Here is a 26,042-nt window from a genome sequence, read left to right on the forward strand (position 1 = left end):
ATGTTCTCACCTTCATTCATTCTCATGGATTCAAGTTGTCCTCTTAGACTATCTACTTTTTCTCTTTGAATATGTTCATCACCTCCATACACAGATATGAGCTTAGTCCACATTGCTTTTGCATCATTACAGCCTTCTAGATCATTAAACTCTGAGTCGGTCAATGTTGATGTTATTTCAATCATAGCTTGAATATGTTCTTGCTTTGCTTTAATCTCTTCCAAGGTCATAGGGTTGGTTCTTGGTGCAATGTAATCATTCTCCAGATAATATGTTGCATATTCTCCAATTCCTGATAAATGCAGCTTCATCTTTTTCTACCATGTGGAGAAACTTGACTTGTTCAGCTTCGGTGCATCCCTTTTGTACATCTTCGGATCTTTGCCTCAAGTACCTTTAAACTTTTTCTTCCAGAGTCCAAAGCTCTGATACCAATTGTTAGTTCTGATACTAATTGTAAAGTACAGATGCCAATAGCTAACAAGATGAGAGGGGGGGGGGTGAATCATACAAACTTAAACTTCCATAAAATCACTAGATTCAACCTCAATAACTTCTACTTCAACAACATAACCAAAAACTGCTAAACATGTTAACTCATAAACACATAATCATCATAACACTCATAACACCAGATTTAACGTGGAAACCCAAATAGGGAAAAACCACTGTTGGATTTTGGACCCACTAAGAAATATACTCTTCTAGAGTATGCTCGGTTAAAAGTAAATCTTGTTAAACATTACAAACACATTGCTAGATGTGACCCAGTTAAGGGATTTCCCTAAGATCTATTAGGATCTTCACTTTGTTAGAAGTGACCTTGTCAAAGGATTTCAAACACTCATTTAGAATGTTACCTTGCTAGAGGGTTTACAAATAAGACTGTTAAGTCCACTCGGTTAAGAGATTTTCTGTCACCTACAAAATAACAACAATAAAATATATCTGCAACTTCACATCTAAAATGCTAAAGCAGATTCTTATTTGCTCAAAACAATCTAGTCATAGGACTTATCTTGTCCCTCTGCTGGGCTCTCTACTCTGTTATTTAAACAAGTCTTCAAGCTTCTGTGCTCAGTAATCACTATGTAGCATTCTTGTGCTTACACTTGCCCGCATACATTGTTTATTAACAATTCCTTATTTATAAACAATTGCTAACAACTTAATCTCCTTGATCACATTTCCCATGATCAATCTTAGCCATCAGATCTTCAAACTTGACCAGGTTCAATGTATCCTTCCGATCTGAAAATGTTTTACCTTGCCTCAGGACTTGCATTCCTATCTTGGAACTTGCACAAGGTTATTGCGGTTCAATCTACGCTGTAGATCTTCTTGCCGATTTTCCTTTGCCATAGATCCTTAACAAAATTCATGCACGACATACCAACCATTTATACATCTCCAGCTCATCATTGTCCTTCATTAAATAATGCTTGTATTCATCCAATGCGCACTGTCATAACTCGGTTGCAACTCAGTAAATACTAAACTTTATTCGGTAGACATTTCACCTTAATTAACCGATATCGATAACCTTAGGGTTTACCGACTAGGTTCCTTAGGGTTTACCGACTAGGTTCTTTAGGGTTTACCGACTAGGTTCTTTGCTCGGTGACATAGTATAGTATTAACCTTACAATCAACAACATATGTAGGATATCAAAACAATCTAAACATCATGATCTCATCATTGTCTAACTCGATAATAGTTGCCCATTGAATAACTTATTTCTCCCCTTATTCATGACATTCTTTCTGTGTCTTTTACCGACATCTTAATTCTCTTCAAATCAATCTTCTCAAGATATGGCAACATCATATTGAATCGGATAATCAATTTCTTGACATCAATGACAAAATAATGTTATAAAGATAGTTATCATCCTTCTTCAGTTATATCAACAATCTTTCTTACTGTAATGCCAACATCTTGTTCTTAGAGAGAACCCTCACAATCAACCAAATAGAGAACATTGGGGCAAATTTGAATCCAATTGGCTGGGTCCTTATGTCATCACTGCTGTCTTCGACTATGGGGCATATCAGTTAGCCACTTTAGAAGGAGAACCAATGGAATATCCAATCAATAGAATGCATCTCAAAATGTTCCATACATAAGCTATCCAGAGCATTAGAATCATAAAATCTTAAAAGATCAAAAAACATTTAGAAAACGTACAAAAAAAAGGAAAAAAGAAAGAAAATAGTAAAGAAAAATCATTCATCTAAATGGTGAAAACCACTTCGGTGGCACCTTGGATAAGTACGGTGGTGAAAAATTGGCAAAGAAGTGCCATTCATAAAGGTTGTGGCTCCATTGTTTTTTAGACTCATTGTGATCACATGCATTGCATCGACTCATACATCATATCTACCATGGCTTGTTATTGATCTACAATCAGGGTTATTGCCTCATGTGTCCTATATCATGCTTTCACACTGACACCTAACTGAGGGAACTTTTATCACCTAATGATGGGAGTGGATTCTCAAGACTGTTGATTCGTAGAGATACTCATTCAAAAAATTTCCTGAAATAAGACCAAAAATATTCATAAAATATTTAAAAGACCAAAAACATGAGAAAACATCAAAATCAATAAAAAACATTGCAATAAAATTGTTCCTTGTACATAAAGATCGAGCCAGACGTAAAACACTATTTGAGCTACCTAAAATATGACCAACTATCAAATCAACAAACAATCAAACACCTAAGAAAAACATACACAAGTCCATCTTAACAAGTATACATATTTCCTTATAATAAGACATGGTGACATATTTCTTTGACAAGAAGATTCTGTTTGGGTAATAGGAATTTAAATTAGATTATTTCTTTTTATATCAAGTTCCTATGCTACTTCGGGATATCTACAAGTGATTAGAGTGGCCAGGATGGTTCATGATATATTTTTCTTTGTTTTCTATTTGTGGATTGTTCCAATGATGTTTTGGGCCATGTACTAATGGTGTCTATGTGGGAAGTTCACTAACCTATGGAATCCTATGCAAAAATAAAGTCATGGATCACCATGGCTTATTGACTACATCATATACCTCGACCATGCATATATGAACCAAAATGGAGGTGAACCTTCCTTGTCTGCAATGTTTGTTTACAGGTGGAATGCTCAACCTTGTTTTATGATACCTCAGCCAAGATCAGTACTACCATGCTCAATGAGGAAATAAAGAATTATGAATAAGCCATGGATCGCCAATTTCATCTCATCTTTATATACCACATTTTGTTGCATATCGTCCATACACCTGTTCATTCATACATTATAAATATTTTTGTATGCATGCATATGCACAGAATAACATTGCTATGAGGAAGCTAAGTATGAAGGACTATTCTTAAAAATCACGACGTACTCAGATACACAATTCATTTCACATTATCATTAGGACCATTTTCGTTAGGGCTACTTCATTATCAAATTCATCAGACATCATCATTCATTATCTTCATTACCTACATTTTAGATGCATTCAGATTGTATAGTATTAATCAAGTGCATTCCATGAATTTAGGTTTGATAAATTACATTTACATCATTACATATTACATTATTGTATTCATCATTATAAATCATCATTTAGGCTTAATATCATTGCATTCAATATCATCATTCAATGCCATTACATTACACATCATCACATTCAATATCATTCATTACAAATTCATCATTCATTTACCATTATCAAATTCATCATTCATTTATCATTATCAACTTCATCGTTCAATATCATTCATTATGAAATTCATCATTCAATATCATTCATGATCAAATTCATCATTCATTTATCATTATAAACTTCATCATTCAATATCATTCATCATCAAATTCATCATTAATTTATCATTATCAAATTCATCTTTTCATTATATCGTCATCATTGCATTCATCTAACATCATCCATATCATCATTTATATCAACATTAATTTATCATTATTAAATACATCATTATATCATCACTCATATATCATTATTAAATAGATCATCATTACATGCATTCATTCATTACATACATCATCAATATCATAAAACAACAAAACCAATTCCATTTTGTAATTTTATCAACAATCAAACATTGCATTTATTACATAATATTCATCACATTCAAAAACATCATCATCTCCCCATATATCATTAATCACATAAATCATCATATCAAATCAAGTTATCCATCATCACAAATTATCAACATATGAATCCACCACATCTATAGTCAATCAATATAAGCATCATCACATCATATCAAAATCATATACATCAATATAAGAATCATCACATCAAATCATAATCATCTACATAAGCATCACAACATATATTAAAATCATATACATCAATATAAACATATCAAATCAAAACCATCTGCATATCATCATGAATTATCATCATCACACATATAGGATCCATTACATACCATAAATATCAACAAAATCATGCATCCTGCATAAGCAATAAATCATCACATCATTGCCAAAAAAAAGATCTCATAGTATATCTCTCATCCAAAATAGAATACATGTGTATCAGAGTACAATGATGTCAAAAATATCAACTACCAAGAGTCATCCAAGAGTCAACATGTCAAAATATATCTGAATATCACAAAACAAGGGGCAATAAAAATCAAATGACACTCTCACAAGATGTAGAAGGGGCACCACTAGTTGAAGGTGGTAGATGAGGGGGGGACCCATGACACCCTCATTTCTCTGCGCTCTTTGCGAGCGCTCGGATCTAGCTCACCGCATCTAAGAGTAACTCATAGCACACTGGGTGCTGGGCTTTACCTGCTCATATAATCTCCTCTAGTAATCAATCTCTGCACCAGGCTGCTACATCTCCCTCATGGCCTTAGCTATATGACCCTGACCCTATACATTCTCTAGGACATGAATCCTCTCCTGTGCCTGTATTAGCCGATCCATGTCATCATCACACTCTCACAACATAATAGTGACCTCCACTCCTTAGGGGAATAGCTGAACATCTTAGACAACTATATCTGCGTCTCGATCATCCAACTCTACCTCTAGGGAATAGATCCAAGCCTTTGCAGTAGCAAGACAGGCATGTAACCGAACCAACATAACCCCCCTTCTAATCACTTGCACATTCCAAAATCCCCACCTCCACCTCCACCTCCACCCCCATCTCCTCTTCCTCCTTCTCCCCTGTTGAGGATCTCGCTCATCCTCAAATGATGGTACTGACTTTTCTAGATTAGAAATAAGAGGAAATAGATGCGCTACCAAATACTGCACATACTCATCGATGACCCCCACATCTGCAATATCTGCTCTATATGCCTATGGCCTCAGCTGCAGGCTCCAAAAATCTGTTAGGGCCTGATCGTAACCAAGAACTGGTCCCCATTGATATCTCTCTCGGACCACACAAGCATACTCACTTGATCCCCTCGACATACCCTGTGCTCACTCGAACTGTCTCATCACCCGACCTGACAAGTGCCTCTCAATAATGTATGATTTCCTCCCAATTAAAAATTGAATATAATATACATATGGTATAGCCTCAACATTTTCCTCCCAGGGCTCATAGTCTAGGCAGGGTCACCATATCAATGAATCTAGGTCATCCAATGCTCCACGCCAATACTCTAGCTTCCCCAGATGGGGTTGACTCATCACGTCTCCATACATGTACACATAGGGCTGATCAATAGACCTAAATCTCATACACACCATTTTGTAGACGTGCAAGTGCTTTGATGCCCAAATGTGTAGCAATGTGATGTCGACACCCAAGGAAGTACTCTCATGGTACACAACCCCATGCAAATCACCGTGCAAATGAGCTAACACACATGGACCCCAGGCATATCGAGTCCCCTCGCTCACCGCACGCTTGATCACTTGTTCCCAGCCAACAGCTAGTCCATGTGATCTCTAGTCTAACATAGTAAACAACCAATGATCCCAACAAACATAACATGAAGTGGCTCTTACAAATATGCAATGTCCTCTTATGGCACTGACCCATCATGCACCTCTAGCTCAGGATATGTGAAGATACCTTTCAATACAACCTCACCCATCGGTCTGTCTTATGTTACTATCTCACCTATGATCGAGATATGCAAAATCCTCCATCATCCTCCAAAGTGACCGACATCTCTCCCATCGACAGATGAAAGGAGTAGGCCTCGTTGTGCCATATCTTGGCCAATTCAGTCAGTAGTCCATGATTTCTTTGAATCACAGGTAGGTGCATCATGTTGTATAAACCAATCAAACACACATAATCAATCTCCAAGTCCAACAACTAGTCTCGTAGATGCTGAGTGGTAGGATGCCTCTCTCAGGCCTGCAACACACCTAGGTCCTCCTACAAACACAATCAAGTGACAATGTCAACTTCTTTGCTCACATAATCGGCTAATACTTAGACTTCATGAGATACATTTTGATAAAGTATCTCAAATCTCAAATGGGTAACTTGACTCACAAACACCTAAACTACAACATGAATTTATATCAATTGCCTAGTCTCAATAGGTACAATGAGTCTCGCAAACACAACAAACAACCTAAAACAACAAACTGACATCAACTGTCACAATCCAAACCTAACTGGGGCAATCACAACTCAAAGCACTCAAGACAATGCCAAAAGTGTTATTTTACCAATCAAAGGCTCTAGAACACACAAAAGTGCTATTTTACCTCCCAAAAGTGCTACACAAATGCAAAAATGCTAAATCAACCTATCAATAGCGCTAAAACTACAAAGACACGTAAAAGCGCTAAATCATCATATCAATTGCGCTAAAACTAAAAAATATACAAAAGCGCTAAAACAACACAACACATGCACTAAAATAACAAAAATGCTAGACCTACTATGCAATAGTGCCATTGCGGCATAAGGGTGCTAAAATAGGCGACAAAAGCACTAAAACATAGTTTTAGCACCTTTGTCTTAGTTTGACTTTGCCTAGCTAAAAAATGCATTAAATGAACTCAAATCACAAAAGTCAGAACTTGACTTACCGGGGGACCGTAGTCGACTGGCCGTTGGTACCTCTGGATCAGCTTGAAATGATGATCTGCTATGGGAACCACCATATTTTCTGCTACAAGATGCTCACAAAAGGGTATTTGTCTCAAATTCAATATGGAGGCATGTACAAATGAGGACAACTTACCCCTCCTTGCCTAAATATACCCTACCAAACCCTAACCCTTCTTTGCCCTGATCACCATCGTGGACCCCCAGGACTTCCAAGGCTAGCCATTTCTCTGAAATAACCTTGTTTTCCTCCTTTCTTTCGCCATTTGATCCAAATTCTTCTCCTCTATCATCCCCCCGATTCTTCCTATTTTCAGAGAGATCGTTCGATTTTTCAAAATTTTTGGCTCATCTCTCGAGGGGGGCATACCATCCACTAAACTAACATCCCTGGGGCATTTTTCCCATGCCCATCTGTTGTTCTTTGAAATGGCACGATAAATTGCACCGTCTCAAATAGGGGCAAATGTTCAGACACATAAATCTGTCCACTCAATTAAATAAATATTTAATTTTTGTTTAATACACTAATATTCTTCTATTAATTAAATTCATATTTAATTAATTCATTTCAAACCCATGCTTCTAATCTAATTAAATAAATTTCATAAATTTATTTAAATTACTAACTATGGTCCAACTATTAAATAAATTATCAATTTATTTAATTACCCCTTTCCTCTCATTTAAACAAATTAACATTTATTTAAAATCCCTAAAACAAATCCCTATTTAAATAAATCAATATTTATTTAAAAATGCTCACCCACTTGCATTCTCCTACAAATGCAAGTTGCACCACTATTTTAATTAAATAAATTATTTAATTAAAAGCCTATTTATCCTCACCCACTTACTAACCTTTCTTCTAAATTCTTCTAATATCTTCCAGATTAGACTAACCATGGGTAAACCTTACACAAGAGTTTACCCATTGGATAAAGGCTTTATCCAATAACCTAACCACATGAGGTTACCCTCATGTCCTCTCAAGAATTTAATACTTCTTCCCTCTCCTCTCAAGCCCTCTCATGATGGAACTTGTCACCATTGCATTGGTGGAAGTTGCAAGCATGGATTGAGGATCAAGCCCTCCTCATGCAATACTAGCTCTTGCTAAGCCAGATCAATCTTGACCCTTCAATCAATCATTTTGCCTATAAAAGGAGCCTCATTCCTCAAGCAAAAAAAAAGGTATTGTGAGAATTGTTACTATAGTTGCATAATCACTTTACTTAAGCTTTCTCATAGCATAAAACTTCTAGTTTGTGCATTTGCATAGCAATAGAACTACACTTTCAACCACATTCAATCTTTCATTTGGCATCCATGGCTTCATGCCAAAAAATGAGGGCTACTCTCAAGCAAGTTTTGGATCTTGGAGAGGAGAAGAACAAGGGAGAGGCAACAAGAGTACAATGGGATAATCTTAGCGAGTCTCTTCTCTCTTCTTTTCATTTGTTTTGCTTCCATTTGTGTGCTTTCTAATCATTTTTGATATGTGTGTGAAGGTTTTGAAGTTCATTTGTTTTGGTTTTGGTTGAAACTAACATATTGATCACTTGAACTTTGTTTTTGGCTATAAGGAAGCTAAGTATGAAGGACTATTCTTAAAAATCATGACGGAGTACTCAGATACACAATGCATTTCACATTATCATTAGGACCATTTGCATTAGGGCTATTTCATTATCAAATTCATCAGACATCAACATTCATTATCTTCATTATCTTCATTTTAGGTGCTTTCATATTTTATAGTATTAATCAAGTGCATTCCATGCATTTAGGTTTGATAAATTACATTTACATCATTACATATTACGTTATTGTATTCATCTTTATCAATCATCATTTAGATTAAATATCATTGCATTCAATATCATCATTCAATTCCATTACATTACACAACATTGCATTTAATATTATTCATTGCAAATTCATCATTCATTTATCATTATCATCTGCATCATTTAATATCATTCATTATCAAATTCATCATTTAATATCATTCATTATCAAATTCAAAAACAAAACAAAACAAAACAAAAATAAAATGGAAAAAAGCAAGAAAATAGTATCAAAGAAAAATCATGTATCCCAATGGTGAAAACCACTTCGATGGTGCCTTTGATAAGTACGGTGGTGAAAACCTGGCAAACAGGCGCCATTCATAAAGGTTGTGGCTCCATTGTCTTTTAGACTTGTTGCGATCACATCCATTTCATCCTCTCATAGATCATATCTACCATGACTTGTTATTGATTTACAATTGGGGTTATTGCCTCATGTGTCCCGCATCATACTTTCACAACGATACCTAATTGGGGGCTACTTTTCTCACCTAATGATGGGAGTGGATTCTCAAGACCGGTGATTCATTGAGATACTCATTCGAAAATGTCCTAAAGAAAAGCAAAAACATTCAAAACAAACAAAAAATCCAAAAACATGAGAAAACATCAACATCAATAAAAAACATTGCAATAAAATTATTCCTTGTACATAAAGATTGCGTCAGACGCAAAACAACATTTGAGCTACCTAAAAGATGACCAACTATCAAGTCAACAAACAGTCAATCATCTAAGCAAAACATACGCAGAACAATCTTAACAAGGATACATATTTCCTTACAACAAGACACAATGCCATATTTATTTGACAAGAGGATTCTGTTTAGTAGATAGGCATTTAGGTTAGATTATTGCTTTTTATATCAGGTTCCTATGCTACTCCTAGATATCCACAAGTGATTAGAGTGGCTAGGATGGTTCATGATATCTTTTTCTTTGTTTCCTGGTTGTGGATTGTTCCAATGAAGTTTTGGGGCATGTTTTAATGGTGTCTACGTGGGAAGTTCACTAAGCTATGGGATCCTATGCAAAAATACAGTCATGGATCACCACGACTTACTGACTACAACGTATACCTTGACTATGCATATATGAACCAGAATGGAGGGGAGCCTTCCTTGCTTGTGATGTTTGTTTACAAGTGGAATACTTAACCTTGGTTTCTGATACCTTAGCCAAGATCAATACTACCATGCTCGATGAGGAATAAAGCATTATGAATAAGCCATGGATAGCAAATTTCATCTCAAATGTATATACTGCATTTCATTGCATATCGGCAATACACCTATTCATTCATACATTATAATATTTTTGTACGCATGCATATGCACAGAATAATGTTGCTATGAGGAAGCTAAGTATGAAGGACTATTCTTAAAAATCATGATGGAGTACCCAGATACACAATGTGTTTCACATTATCATTAGGACCATTCATTAGGGATATTTCATTATCAATTTGCTCAGACATAATCATTCATTATCTTCATTATTTGCATTTTAGGTGCATTCAAATTGTATAGTATTAATCAAGTGCATTCCACACATGTAGGTTTGATAAATTACATTTACACCAACACATATTACATTATCGTATTCATCATTATCAATCATCATCTATATTAAATATCACTGCATTCAATATCATCATTCAATGTCATTGCATTACAAATCATTGCATTCAATATCATTGATTTATCATTATCAAATTCATCATTCATTTATCATTATCAACTTCATCATTCATGATCATTCATTATCAAATTCATCATTCAATATCATTCATAATCAAATTCATCATTTATTTATCATATTCAACTTCATCATTCAATATAAAATTCATCATTTATTTATCATATTCAACTTCATCATTCAATATCATTCATTATCAAATTCATCATTAATTCATCATTATCAACTTCATCATTCAATATCACATTATCAAATTCATCATTAATTTGTCATTATCAAATTCAACTTTTCATTATACATCATCATTGCATTCATCTAACGTCATCCATATCATCATTATATCATCATTTATATCAACATTTACATCATCATTACATGCATTCATTCATTAAACACATAATCAATATCATAAAACAACGAAACCAATTCTATTTCATAATTTTATCAATAATAAAACATTGTAATTATTACATACTATTCATCACATTCATGAACATCATCATCTCCCCATATAGTATTAATCACACAAATCATCATATCAAATCAAGTCATCCATCATCACAAATTATCAACATATGCATCCACCACATCTATATTCATCATCAATATAAACATCATCACATCATATCAAAATCATATACATCAATATAAGCATCATTGCATCAAATCAAAATCATCCGCATAAGCATCATAACATATATCAAAATCATATACATCAATATAAACATATCACATCAAAACCATCTTCACAACATCATAAATAAAATGCATCATCATCACACATATAGGATCCATCACATACCATAAATATCAACAAAATCATGCATCCAACATAATCAATAAATCATCACATCACTACCAAAAAAAAATCTCATCATATATCTCTCATCCAAAATGGAATACATGTGTATCAAAGTACAATGATGTCAAAAATATCGGTTACCAAGAGCCATCCAAGTGTCAATATGTCACAATATATTTGAATATCACAAAACAAGGTGCAATAAAAATCAAACGACACTCTCACCAGATGTAGAACCGACACCACTAAATGGAGGTGGTGGATGAGGGGGGGACCAATGACACCTCCGGTACTTTGTGCTCTTTCTGAGCATTCAAATCTAGCTCATGACATCTAAGAGTAACTCATAGCCCATTGGCTTCTGGGCACTACCTGCTCATATAGTCCCCTCTAGTAATAAATCTCTGCACCGATCCGCCACATCTTCCTCATGGCCTCAGCTGTAAGACCCTGACCCTATACTTTCTCTAGCACACAAATCCTATCCTATGCCTATGCCAGTCAGTCCATGGAATCATCACGCTCTCGCAACACAATAGTGACCTTCGCTCCTCAAGAAAATAGCTGAACATCTCAGGCAGCTATCTCTACCTCTCTATCATCTAGCTCTGCCTCTAGGGCATGGAGCTAAGCGTTTGCAATTGCAAGATGAGCCTATAACCAAACCAACATAACCTCTCAGAGGTCTCCCTGTCTTGCTACTCCTGTTGCCTGCCCCTCTAGTCTAGCCGCCGCTTTTGCCCCTACTATTGCTGCTACTTGTACAGGTGGAGCCTTTAACAATCAGACTGGGCGACCTCCCCTACCTCTCCCGCCTCCTCCAAAACCTCCACCTCCATCACCACCCCCACCTCCATCAACACCAAAATCCTCACCTCCATCACCACTAAAATCACAGCTCCACCTCCACCCCCATCTCCTCCTCCTCTGTCCAATCTCCTCCTTCTCCTCCTCCCTTGTCAAGGAGCCTTCTCATCCTCAAATGGAGGTACCGGCTTTGTTGGATTAGGAAAATGAGGAAACAGATGCACTGGCAAATACTATGCATACTCATCATTGACCCCCACATCTGCAATATTTCCTCTGTATGCCCATGGCCTCGGCTGTGGGCTCAGAAACTTTGCTAGGGCCTGATCATAAGCAATCACTGGTCCCCACTAATATCTCTCCTAGACCACACGAGCATACTCACCTGATCCACTTGACATACCCTGTTCCTGCTCCAACTGTCTCATCACCTAGCCCGATAGGTGCCTCTCAATAATGTATGATGTCCTCCTAATCAGAAACTGAGTAGAATATACATATGGCATATCCTCGACATCATCCTCCTAGGGCTTACAGTCTAGGTAGGGTCGTTATATCACTAAATCTAGGTCATCCAATGCTTGATGCCAATACTCTAGCTTCCCTATCTAGGGCTGACTCATCACACCTCCATACATGTACACAGGGCTGATCAATAGCCTTAAATCTTATACAGATCGGTCTATAGACGGGCAAGTGATCCCATGCATAGATGTGTAGCAATGTGATCTCGACACCCAAGGACATACTCTCATGGTACATAACCCCATGCAAATCATTGTACAAATGCACTAGAGCACATGGACCCCAAGCATATTGGGTCCCCTCACTCACCATCCGCTCCATCACTTATCCCTAGCCAATGACCAAACCATGCGATCTCTTGTCTGGACATAGTAACCTGCCAACAATACTAGATAGAATAGTAGGAAGTGGCTCATATAGATCTGCAATGTCATCCCATGACACTCGCCCATCATGCACCTCTAGCTCAAGATACATGAAGATAGGTCGATATGAAGCCTCACCCATCGATTTGTCACATGTCACTAGCTCACCTATGATCAGGATATGAAGATTATGTTGGATATTGGTAAGAATTTTTCTGGAATGATGTGTTCTCTTTGATGTCAACATATTCCTCTATGTGTTCTAGTGTTGCAGTCAGATTGGATGAGTTGGTTTGGTCAGTGTGTTGTAAATGAGTTATTGTGGATTACAGGCTTTTGAGATAAGTATCTCTAGTTGATTCAGCAAAAGTTTTAGTGGTTTGTATGGTGATTTGATCATGTTATGAGATCCGGTATTATGCTTGATATTCAGTTGTTTGTGTAGTTCAGTGTTATGGATTTTGCTCCACATTGCTCTAAAATTGCAATATCTTGGTTTGTAGATTTGGCATTGTTTGAGACGTTCATATGTATCCTCAATTTAGATGGTTCATGATTTGGAGGTCTGCAAGTGAATCTTTTAGTTTGACAGTCAGTTTAGTTGGTGTTCTTGAGGTTCAGTATAATGATGATGAAGATTCTAGTAAGTGGTGATGTTGCAGTTGTTGCTGTGGTAATTCATGATGCTTTTGGATGTTTCTAGATTTTGTTATATCTGTGTTGATGGCCCGCATTGATCATTGTGCACGTTATTGATGATTTCTTTGATATGTTCGTGTTATGCGGTGTTCTTGGTTGACCAGATGATTGTAGCATGTAGCGAATGTTCATGGCGTAATTATTGGAGGTGTTTCGAGTTCGAGGTGGTGATTTGGGTCCATACTATGTCTTAGATGACATTGTTTTGGTCCGCATGTATTATTGCAACATGTGTGGTTATATTCTATGTAATGTGTGATGAGTGTTGAGCCAACCTTGAAATATAGGTTGATGATTTGTATAAATAAATGTAATAATAATGTGAGAGATGTATCTGCACGATGATTTTATCTTTCAATAGCAAGGGAAAAGTGAGATGAAGTGTGAAAGAGAAGAGTTTGTGTTATGTGCTTAACCGGAACTATAACAAGGTATAATGAGATGCTATTTTATCAGTTCATGATACTTCAAATGTAATCCAAATATTTTTGTAAGGCAATGAGCCTTCCTAGGGTTGTATCCCTTTGTTATTTTTGAGCAATGAGCTCTAGGCAGTGTCCCCGAATGCATATGCATTCCCCATTGTACTATTTCATTTACTCCTAACATGGTATTATCTCATTGTGGTTAGGTTCCCATCATGGTTTTTCCCTTAACCGGGTTTTCCACATCAAAAATCTTGGTGTTATGTGTGTTATTGACGTGGTGTTGATTTATGCTTTCATTGTTTATTATCAGATCTGAAATTGAGTTTGATTTGAGTAAAGTTTGTGAGAAAAGTAATTCACCCCCCCCCACCCTCTCAATTTTCTGCCTTGTTGACAACAATTGGTATCAGATTTAGATCCTCCAGAAGAAGCTTGACTGATTGAGGTGATCTGAGATGACAACCTTTTCTTTTAAGAAGGATAGTTTGAGATTTGATGGAATGAATTACACTCTTTGGATGAACTAGATGGAATGTCATTTGAGATGCATTGGTAAACACTATTGGAAGATTACTAAGAATGTGTATAATGGTCCTCTGAATGGTCCTACAACTTTGGATGAGATAAAGGAAGTTGGATTCAATATTAGAGCTAAGGAAGACTTGTTGAGTGCATCGTCTGACTTTGATATGACCAATGTGATGGATTTGCAGAGATCATGAGATCTGGAAGAAGTTGGAGACTTTGTATGAAGGTTACAACCATGTGAAAGTTACTAAGTTACAGAGCTTGAAGGGAAAGTATGAGATGCTGAAGATGGGTGAAGACGAGAACATTACCTCTTTTATGCAGAAAGTGAATGAGCTTGTGTTGAACATTAGATGTGCTAGTGGAGTATTGGAAGAATATGATATTGTAGCTAAAGTACTGAGATCGTCACCTCCTTCTTACAAGAACAAGGCTACTACTATTGAGGAGATCCAGACTGTGACAAATGTGACTAGAAACATGCTGACTGGAAAACTTGCTGCCTTTGAGTTGAGTGAATTTGGTGAATCTCTTCCTAAGTCTGAATCTGGATTCAAGGCTACTATTTTTGGGAAGCAAAAATATTATCTAGGAGAAAGTTATACAAGGGTATCTAGATATGAGAAGGAGATGAGAGCACTTGAAGAAGAAGAAAGAGAGCTTGAAGAGCTTGAAGCCCTGATTGCCAGAAGATTGCCTAAGGGAGTCGGTAAGTATGAAGGGAAGTTGCCTCTTAAATATTTTCATACAATAAGATAGGATATTTTGCCACAAGGTGTTCGAAAAGAGTTTCTACGAAGCCATTAAAGCCATATAAGCCTAAATATCAGAGAAGTTTTATTTTGTTTCTTGATGAAGGTGTGACAGATGATGAATCTAATAAGGGAAATTCATGAGATGAATGGGTGTTCATTTATATCAAGGAAGATGATTCAGTGACTGTTGATTCTACTAGTTGCATTATTGAAGAGAAATATTTACCTGCTAAAGTTGAAGAGAAAGCTAAATGGGTTATTGACAGTGGTTTCTCTCATCATATGACAAGTGATAAGAGTAAGTTTGTGAGTATGGAAAAGAATGATGGTGGTGTAGTAAGATTTGGTGATGACAAAGTTGGTATAATCTGTAGTAGAGGTTCTATTTATCTTGATAGTAAGCATAACACTGATGATGTCTTGTATGTTCAAGGTCTAAAGCATAATCTTTTGAGTGTTGGACAGATGGTTGATAAGTGATATGATTTGCAATTTAAGAATGAGAAATGTAAGATCTTGAGTAGCTCCAAAATTGAGATTGCATCAGGTACAAAGAATAAAGGTAACATCTTTCACTTGAATGTTGGTAGTAAAAGTTGTTTGATTGCTCAGATTAATGAAAGTTGGTTATGGCATAGAAGGATGTGTCATGTAAATTTTGATTGCATGGTTAAGATAAGTTCTATTCAAGTAGTGAGAGATCTTCCTAGGTTGGTAAAACCTACAAATCCGGCATGTAAGGAATGTCAATTAGGGAAGAAGACAAGAGTTACTTTTAAAAGCAAATAATATACTTCTAATGGAATATTGGATCTTGTGCATACTGATTTGTGTGGTCCTTCTAGAGTGAGAAGATTGTAGGGTGACAGGTATTTCATGTTGCTAATTGATGAATATTTAAGGATAATGTGGGTTACTTTCTTAAGAGAGAAGTTTGAAGCCTTGTAGAAGTTCAAGATTTTCAAAGCTATAGTTGAGATTGAGACTGGATTGAAGCTGAAGTGTCTGAGATCTGATAGAGGTGGTGAATTTACTTTTGGTGAGTTCAATGCATTTTGTGAAGAGCATGGGGTGAAGAGAAAGTTATCTACTCCATAAACCTCTCAGCATAATGGTGTTATGGAGAGGAAGAACATAACAATTCAAGAAGCTACTAGAACCATGATGGTTGAAAGAAATGTTCCACATATCTATTGGAGAGAAGCTGTGAGTACTACTATATACACTTTCAATCGGGTGCATATCAAAGGTGATATCAGTAAGACTCCTTATTAGTTATGGTTTGGTCATATTCCTATAGTTAGATATTTCAGAATTTTAGGTAGTAAATGCTATATCAAAAGAGATGAAGATCTAGGAAAGTTTGATTCTAAAAGTCATGAAGGAATCTTTCTTGGTTATTCTATCAAGAGCAAGGCCTACCGGTGTTATAATAAGAGATTAAGAAAGATAGTTGAAAGTGTTAATGTGAAGGTTGATGAAGGAAATGAGAGACATATCAGATCTTGCAGATATAATTCAAATGATTAGGATGCCAGTTTAGATAAAGGAAAGCAAGTGCAGATCTAGAACAAAATTCAAATTGCTTTGAAAAATCCTGAGAATGAAGGAGAGACAAATTCTAGTGCAGAAGAAAGAGCTCAAGAGTCTAAAAATCGAGAAAATCCTAAGACTCATAGGCATGTGAGATTGAATCATTCAGAGAATCAGATCATAGGAGATAAGAAAAAAGGAGTGATGAATAGGAGAAGATTTGCTGAAGAGTATTGCTTGGTTTCTAAGATTGAACCTAAAGATGTTAGTGAAGCTTGTATAGATGAAAATTGGGTTAAAGCAATGGAAGAAAAATTGATCTAGATTGAAAAGAACAATACATGGAGTCTTGTTCCCAGACCTAAGGATAAAAATGTAATTGGAACTAAATGGGTGTTTTGAAATAAGTTGGATGACAAAGATGAAGTTGTTAGGAATAAAGCAAGACCTGTTTGTAAAGGTTATTCTCAAATGGAAGGAATTGATTTTGAGACTTTTTCTCCAGTAGCTAGAATTGAAGTTGCTAGATTATTTAATTCTTATGTTGCTTACAAAGATTCAAGGTTTATCAGATGGATGTTAAGTTAGCCTTTCTTAATGGTGAGTTGGAAGAGGAAGTTTATATTGAGCAACCAGATGGTTTTTAGTTGACAGATCAGAAAAATATAGTTTGCAGATTGAAGGAAGAACTGTATGGACTAAAGCAAGCCCCAAGTTCTTCGTATGCCATATTGGATAAGTATCTAATGAAGCTTGAATTCAATAAAGGTACTGCTGATAGTAATCTGTACTTTATGATTGATAATGATAACATCTTAATTGTTGAAGTGTTTGTTGATGATATTATTTTTTATGGAAATGATGGTTTTGTGCAAGAAGTTTGCTAATGATATGCATAATGAGTTTGAGATGTCTTTGACTAGTGAGATGAAATTATTTTTGGGATTGAAAATTACTCAGTTGGATAAATGTATTTTTATATCACAGTCTAAGTATGTGAAGGAATTGTAGAAGAAGTTTGGTTTAGATGATTCAAAGCCAGTTGGTAGACCTATGGTGATCAGATGTAAGTTGACAAAGGATGATGATTCTTCGAAAGAAAATCAAACTAGATACAGATCTATGATTGGTAGGCTATTATACTTGACTCAGACTAGACTAGATATTATGAATGTTGTTTTCCTTATTGCTAGATCTCAAGACGATCCTAAGGGATCTCATGTTGTTATTGTTAAAAGAATTTTTAGATATTTGAAAGGGACAATTAATTTTGGTTTGTGGTATCCTAGAGATGATGATTTCACTTTGAGTGCTTTTACTGATGCTGATTGGGAAGGTGATGTTGATGACAAAAAGAGTGCTAGTGGTGGTGCATTTTTATTGGGTAATAAGTTGGTTTCATGGATGAGTAAGAAGCAAAATGCTATTTCTTTATCTACTGTGGAAGCTGAATACATTACTGCTGCTAGCAATTGTACTCAGGTGGTATGTATGAAGAAGATGTTGAAGGATATTAGAGTTATTTTTTATGAGCCTACTACTATGTATTATGATAATTCAAGTGCAATAAATATTTCTAAGATTCCAGTGCTGCATTCAAAGACTAAGCATTTATCAATCAAGTTTCATTTCTTGAGAGAGAAGGTGAATGAGAAGGATGTCAGATTGGAGTATGTATCTACAAAGGAACAAATTGTAGATATCTTCATGAAGCCTTTGCCTAAGGACACTTTTGAGTATCTCAGAGAGAAGCTAGGGGTGATTACCCCTCCTAATGAGAACTAAGATGCATGGAGTTGCATTCGTCTAGTGGAATTCACAGAGATATCTTGTGATCCAGATTGATGAATGAAGCTACTACTCAAGGGGAGTAATTAGTATGTGGTTCAGATGTTCAAATTTGTGAGTTTGTCAAAGAGGGAGAGAATCATAATTTGCATATGTGCCTTTTGCATTGATGTCAAAGGGGGAGAAGATCATATGAAAAAATGCCATATTCTTAGGGGGAGATTGTTGAGAGTTATTATTGTTGGTTGTTGATTTCTTTCTTTGCATTGATTGTTTTTTCGCATCCATATGTTGCCATCAATGCTAAAGGGGGAGATTTTTGGATATTGCTAAGAAGTTTGTTGGAATGATGTGTTGTCATTGATGTCAATATATTCCTCTGTGTATTACAGTGTTGTAGTCAAATTGGATGATTTAGTTTCGCCAATGTGTTGCAGATGAGTTGTTGCGGATTAAAGGATTTTGAGATAAGTATCTCTAGTTGATTCAATAGAAGTTTTAGTGGTCCGCATGGCGATTTGATCGAGTTATGAGATCCGATATTATGGTTGATATTCAGTTGTTTGTGTTGTTTAGTATTCAATATTTTTTTCCGCATTGCTCCAGAATTGCAATATCTTGGTTTGTAGATTTGGCAGAGTGCTTGAACGTTCATATGTGTCCTCAATTTAGATGGTTCATGATTTGGAAGTCCGCAAGTGACTATTTCAGTTTAACAGTCAATTTAGTTGGTGTTCTTGAGGTTTAGTATAATGATGATGAAGTGGTGATGTTGCAGTTGTTGTTGTGGTAATTCATGATGCTAGTGGATGTTTCTAGATCATGTTCTATCTGTGTTGATGGTCCGCATTGATTGTTGTGCGCGTTATTGATGATTTCTTTGATATGTTCATGTTATGCCGTGTTCTTGGCCAGCCAGATGATTGTAGCGTGTAGCGGATATTCATGGCGTAATTCTTGGAGGTGTTTCATGTTCGAGGTGGTGATTTGGTTCCATACTATGTTTTAGCCAAAATTATTCTGGTTCACATGTATTATTGTAGCGTGTGTGGTTATATTCTTTGTAATGTGTGATGAGTGTTGAACCAACCTTCAAATATAGGTTGATGATTTGTATAAATAAATGTAATAATCATGTGAGAGATGTATCTGCATGTGCGAATGATGATTTTATCTTTCAGTAGCAGAGGATAAGTGTGAAGAAGTGTGAAAGAGAAAATTTTGTGTTATGTTCTTAATCAGAACTATAACTAGGCATGAGGAGATGCTATTTTATTAGTTCATGATACTTCAGATGTAATCCAAATATTTTTGTAAGGCAGTGAGCCTTCTTAGTGTTGTAGCCCTTTGCTATTTTTGAGTAGCGGTCTTTAGGAAGTGTGCCTGAATGCATGTGCATTCCCCATTGTAATATTTTATTTATTCCTAATAGGGTATTATCTGATTGTGGGTAGGTTCGCACCATGATTTTTCCCTTAACCGGGTTTTCCACATCAAAAATCTTGTTGTTATGTGTGTTATTGATGTGGTGTTGATTTATGCTTTCATTGTTTATTATCAGATCTGAAATTGAGTTTGACTTGAGTATAGTTTGTGAGAAAACTAATTCACCCCCCCTCTCAGTTTTTTGCCTTGTTGCCAACATAATCCTCCATACATCCTCCAATGTGACTGACATCTCTCCCATCAACAAATGGAAGGAGTGGGTCTCGCTGTGCCATCTCTCGGCCAACGCAGTCGACAGTCCATGATTCGTCCAAATCATTGGTACGTACATCATGTTGTATAAACCAGTTGAACACACACAATCAATCTCCAAGTCCAACAACTGGTCCCATAGGCACTGAGTGGTGGGATGCCTCTCTTGGGCATGCAGCACACCTAGGTCCTCCTACAAACACAATCAAGTGACAATGTCAACTTCTTTGCTCACATAATCGGCTAATACCTTGACTTTATCAAATACTTTTTGATCAAGTATCTCAAGTCTCAAATGGGTAACTCAACTCATAAACACTTAGACTACAACAGACATTTACATCGATTTCGTAGTCTCAACAGGTACAAGGAGTCTCGCAAATGCAACAAACAACCTAAAACAACAAACTGACATTAACTATCACAATCCAAATCTAATTGGGATAATCACAACTCAAAACACTCAAGACAATGGCCAAAGTTCTATTTTACCTATTAAAGGTGCTAGAACACACAAAAGCGCTATTTTACCTCCCAAAAGTGATACACAAATGGAAAAGTGCTAAAAAAATCAATCAATAGCGCTAAAACTCAAAAATATACAAACGCACTAAAATAACATAACACATGCGCTAAAATAACAAAAGCGCTAGACCTACTATGCAATAGCACCATTGTGGCACAAAGGTGCTAAAATAGGTGAAAAAAGTGCTAAAACATAGTTTTAGTGCCTTTGTCTTAGTTCGAATTTGCCTAGATAAAAAATGCATTAAATGAGCTCAAATCACAAAAGTCAGATTTGGACTTATCGAGGGATCGTAGTCGGTTGGCCGCTGGTACCTCCAGCTACGCTCAAATCGATGATCTACTATAGGAACCACCATATTTTCTGCTACAAGCTTCTCACAAAATGGTCTCTGTCAGAGCTCAAATTCACTATGGAGGCATGTACAAATGAGGACAACTTACCCCTTCTTGACCAAATATACCCTACCCAGCCTTAACCCTTCTTCGCCTTTCTCTTTGTCGTAGACCCTAGGAACTTCCAAGGGTCGCCATTTCTCTGTTTTAACCCCGTTTTCCTCTTTTCTTTAGCCATTTGATCCAAATTCTTCTCCTCTATCATCCCCAAGATTCTTTCTATTTTTCAAGAGATCGCCTAATTTTTCAAAATTTCCAGCCCATCTCTCGAGGGGGCATACTATCCACTAAACTAACATCCTTGGGGAATTTTACTCATGCCTATCTATTGTTCTTTAAAAGGACACGATAAACTACACCATCTCAAAGAGAGGCAAATGTAGACACATAAATCCATCCACTAAATTAAATAAATATTTAATATTTGTTTAATACACTAATATTCTTCTATTAATTAAATTCATATTTAATTAATTCATTTCAAACCCATGCTTGTAATCTAATTAAATAAATTTCATAAATTTATTTAAATTACTAACTATAGTCCAACTATTAAATAAATTTATCAATTTATTTAATTCCCCCTTTCCTCTCATTTAAATAAATTAACATTTATTTAAAATCCCTAAAAGAAATCCCTATTTAAATAAATCAATATTTATTTGAAAAATGCTCATCCACTTGCATTCTCCTACAAATGCAAGTTGCACCACCATTTTAATTAAATAAATTATTTAATTAAAATCCTATTTATCCTCACCCACTTACTCACTAACCTTTCTTCTAGATTCTTCTAATCTCTTCCAAACTAGCCTAGCCCCCCTTCTAATCACTTGCACAATCGTAACCCCAAGTTAACCCTCAACCCATCATCTCACCCATTTAAGACTCTTACAAAGTGTAAAATGCTTTCCTTCTTCAACACAATAACCTACACGGGTCTTATCCTTTTAGTCAAGCCCTAACCATGGGTAAACCTTGCACAAGAGTTTACCCATTGGATAAAACCTTTATCCAATAACCCAACCACATGAGGTTACCCTCATGTCCTCTCAAGCATGTAATGCTTCTTCCCTCTCCTCTCAAGACATCTCATGGTGCCACTTGTCACCATTGCATTGGTGGTAGTTGCAAACATGGATTAAGGATCAAGTCCTCATGCAATCCTAGCTCTTCCTAAGTCAGATCAATCTTGACCCTTCAATCAACCATTTTGCCTATAAAAGGAGCCTCATTCCTCAAGGAAAAAAAGGCATTGTGAGCATTGTTACTATAATTACATAATCATTTTACTTAAGCTTTGTCATAGCATAGCAATAGAACTACACTTTCGACCACATTCAATCTTTCATTTGGCATCCATGGCTTCATGCTAAAAAGTGAGGGCTACACTCAAGCAATCTTTAGATCTTGGAGATGAGAAGAACAAGGGAGAGACAACACGAGCACAATGGGAGCATCTTAGGGAGTCTCTTCTCTCTTCTTTTTATTTGTTTTGCTTCCATTTGTGTGAGTTTTAATCTCTTTTGATATGTATGTGAAGGCTTTGAAGTTCATTTGTTTTGGTTTTGGTTGAAACTAACATATTGATCACTTGAACTTTGTTTTTGGCTTGTCCCCTTTCATGTGCATCACTAATATTATATGGAAGATGGGAAATGTTGGTAGTTACCATCGAACCAACAATATTGTGGGTGTTTATAGTCCCTTAGAAGAGTTACAAAACAACATTGGATTCAGACATTGTAAATCATAATATTTATCATAAGGTAACTGTAAATGTTAAGTAATGGTCAATTGAGCTTCATTTTAAATTGATAAATAAGGTAAATGTATGGAATGAAAGCTAGTGGTGGTCACTACAAGTCAGTATGTGAAATCTCAAGGATTTAGAAAAAAAATTGTAGGAAAAGTTAGTGGGTTATCACAAGTCAGTTTGTGAAAAGTTAGTGGATTATTACAAGTCAGTTTGGGAAATCTTGGGATAGAAAAATTTCTGGCAGGAAAGTTACTGTTGGTTATTGTGAAATCATGTGACATTCTGTAGTACTTCTGGGTAATAAAAACCCATAAAGGATTATAGACAGGCATAGTGCACAACAATATGTAGAGATTCCTAAAAAACATAGATGAAATGGATGAAAATCAGTTTTTTCAAAAAAAACAAAAAAAAGAAGCTTTCATAATGTAGAAGGGCTATTCCTCTTGGAGGAAATCATCAAGGTAACTTGTCCTTTTAGAAGTATTTATGGGTGATAAAAACCCATAAAGGATGACTTGGGCATGGAGCATAACAATCTGTAAAGGATTACCTGGGCATGGAGCATTGCAATTTGTATAGGGTGACCTTGGCATAGCACGACAATCTGTAAATGATAGATGAAAGGGCAAGAGATATCTTGGACAAGTTTTAAGCCTTTATATTATTGGAAGGGATCATTATCTTGGAAGAAATCATCAAGGTAATTTGTATTTCTAGACAATGAAGTTCAAAATTGATTTTAAAACTTTTTCCAAATCAAAGATAGAATTTGGAAAGGAAAAACAATTTACAATAAATTTGGCCATAAGGACATAGTTCTCTACCAAAGGCCAATATAACATCAAAGTACCTTACGAGAATTCCATTGTCATAATCCTTAAAATATGAAGAAGTGTGAGCTTCCAAAGAGATTTCATTTAAGAAATCTTCTCTTGTTTAGGAATATGATGCCTTTCTTTAGAGATCTTAAAATCATCTAATTTTTATTGGATCATCCCCCACAATGATAAAAAAATAGCATATCAAACATTGCAATTTTTACTCGATAGAAATAAAAAAATTGGTTTTTAAAAATACTATCAGTTCAAGAAAGAATATTAAAAGAAATAATTAAATTAATTTTAAAAATAAGTTGTATTATTAGTCAGAAAAAATAATTAATTAATATAAATAAATTGATTAAAAAAGAATTATTTAAAAAAAGTCGTACTATTAGGTCAAGAGATAAATATTCAAATTCAAACAAATGTTTAAACCAAAAAAGAGAGGTAGAATTATCCCAACAAAAATTATCAATAAAAAAAATAAATAAAAGAAAGAATCTACCAATCTAAGAAAAAATATTCAATATAATTAAATAAATAGATTTTAAAAAAATAGATATTATCAATCCATAAAAAAATCTTAAACGATTTTAGAATTTAGAGATATTTGAAAGTTGACACTATACATAATAGATCATCATTGAATTTTTAAGCAATTGAAAAAATAGTGTATTTATTGTCTCACCATATCAAATTATTTTAATTGCAATGTTAATGGTAATGGTTTATTGTTCCATTCAAGTCCCCCATATAGATTTATAATTGGTGAAGATTCAATCTAGTGTAGAGTAAATGCTTTACAACCTTCCATTGCAAAATACATTAGATCTAAAGGGCTTGATATAAAATTTACCATGATAAATCATTAGGGTGTATTTCTTATCAATTTCTATCTTTCTTTGGTACTTCCAAGGTAATATTAAATGCTTTTAGATGATGTGCTTAACTACGAGTAATTCTTTGGAGGTTAATGTTGACCTAACCCCTTTCTTGAACCGTGCTTGAACCTTAATGTTGACCTAACCCCTTTTTTGATTTAGTAGGACTTGACTTACATTTATCTTATTTTTATTACTTTTGTCATTTAAGTACACTATATTTTTTTAACTTGATACCAACCAAATAGTCAAGTAGAAGACTATTATATGTTGTATAATTTTTAACTTGATACTAATCAAATAGTCAAGTAGAAGAATGCTATATGTTGTAGGAAGAAAATGTTTCTTTACAAATTTTGTTTCTTTTTTTCTTTTTGGTAACTCAGGGGTATCTTTGCGACCCAACCCAACTAGCAACTTGCCTTACCTTGATCTTACATACTGCCAAGTTGGGGTTCAGGAAGGGGTGAGCTAAGGCGAGACTAATCCCCTCGGGATGTACCAAACAACCTAACTGCCAGATGCATCGGGTGATATCCAAGCACCATAGTCGAACCCGAAACCAATGGGGAGAAAACCCATGACTCAAGCCAACTCTGCTACTCAAGCGAGTTGACAAACTTTTCTTCTTATAGGAAGATAAAAGTTGTCCTTACCATTTAATGTGTATATTATCAATTTTCCTAAACACTCACTACTCTCATTTTTTTCAAAAAAAGGTCAACAACAAATAGTATGTATAGGGATTTAACAATTCTATTAGGCTCATCCTTTTGTCAATTTCTATTTTTGACCACTTAGGAGAATTCCTTCAATAGAGGACAATTGATTTACTTCAAAAAATTTAGCCTAAGATGTTTTATAACATATGTTGTCTATCCATATCATTATAACATTTTTTTCTCTGATAGTAGGTCATATTTATTATATTGTAAGGCATCTAAAGCAATAAAAAACAATGCATGTGCTAAGGGGCTTCCTTGTCTAACAAATCTTTCAAGAGAGTCTTTGCCAAAGATACATTGATATCAATTTGATTCTAAGCATTGGTTAAAAAAATTAAATAACACCCTAACCTAACAAAAAACTCTTATTATCAAGAAGATGGAAAAAACT

Source organism: Cryptomeria japonica, chromosome 9 (assembly GCF_030272615.1).
Source record: "Cryptomeria japonica chromosome 9, Sugi_1.0, whole genome shotgun sequence".
NCBI classification, from domain to species: Eukaryota; Viridiplantae; Streptophyta; class Pinopsida; order Cupressales; family Cupressaceae; genus Cryptomeria; species Cryptomeria japonica.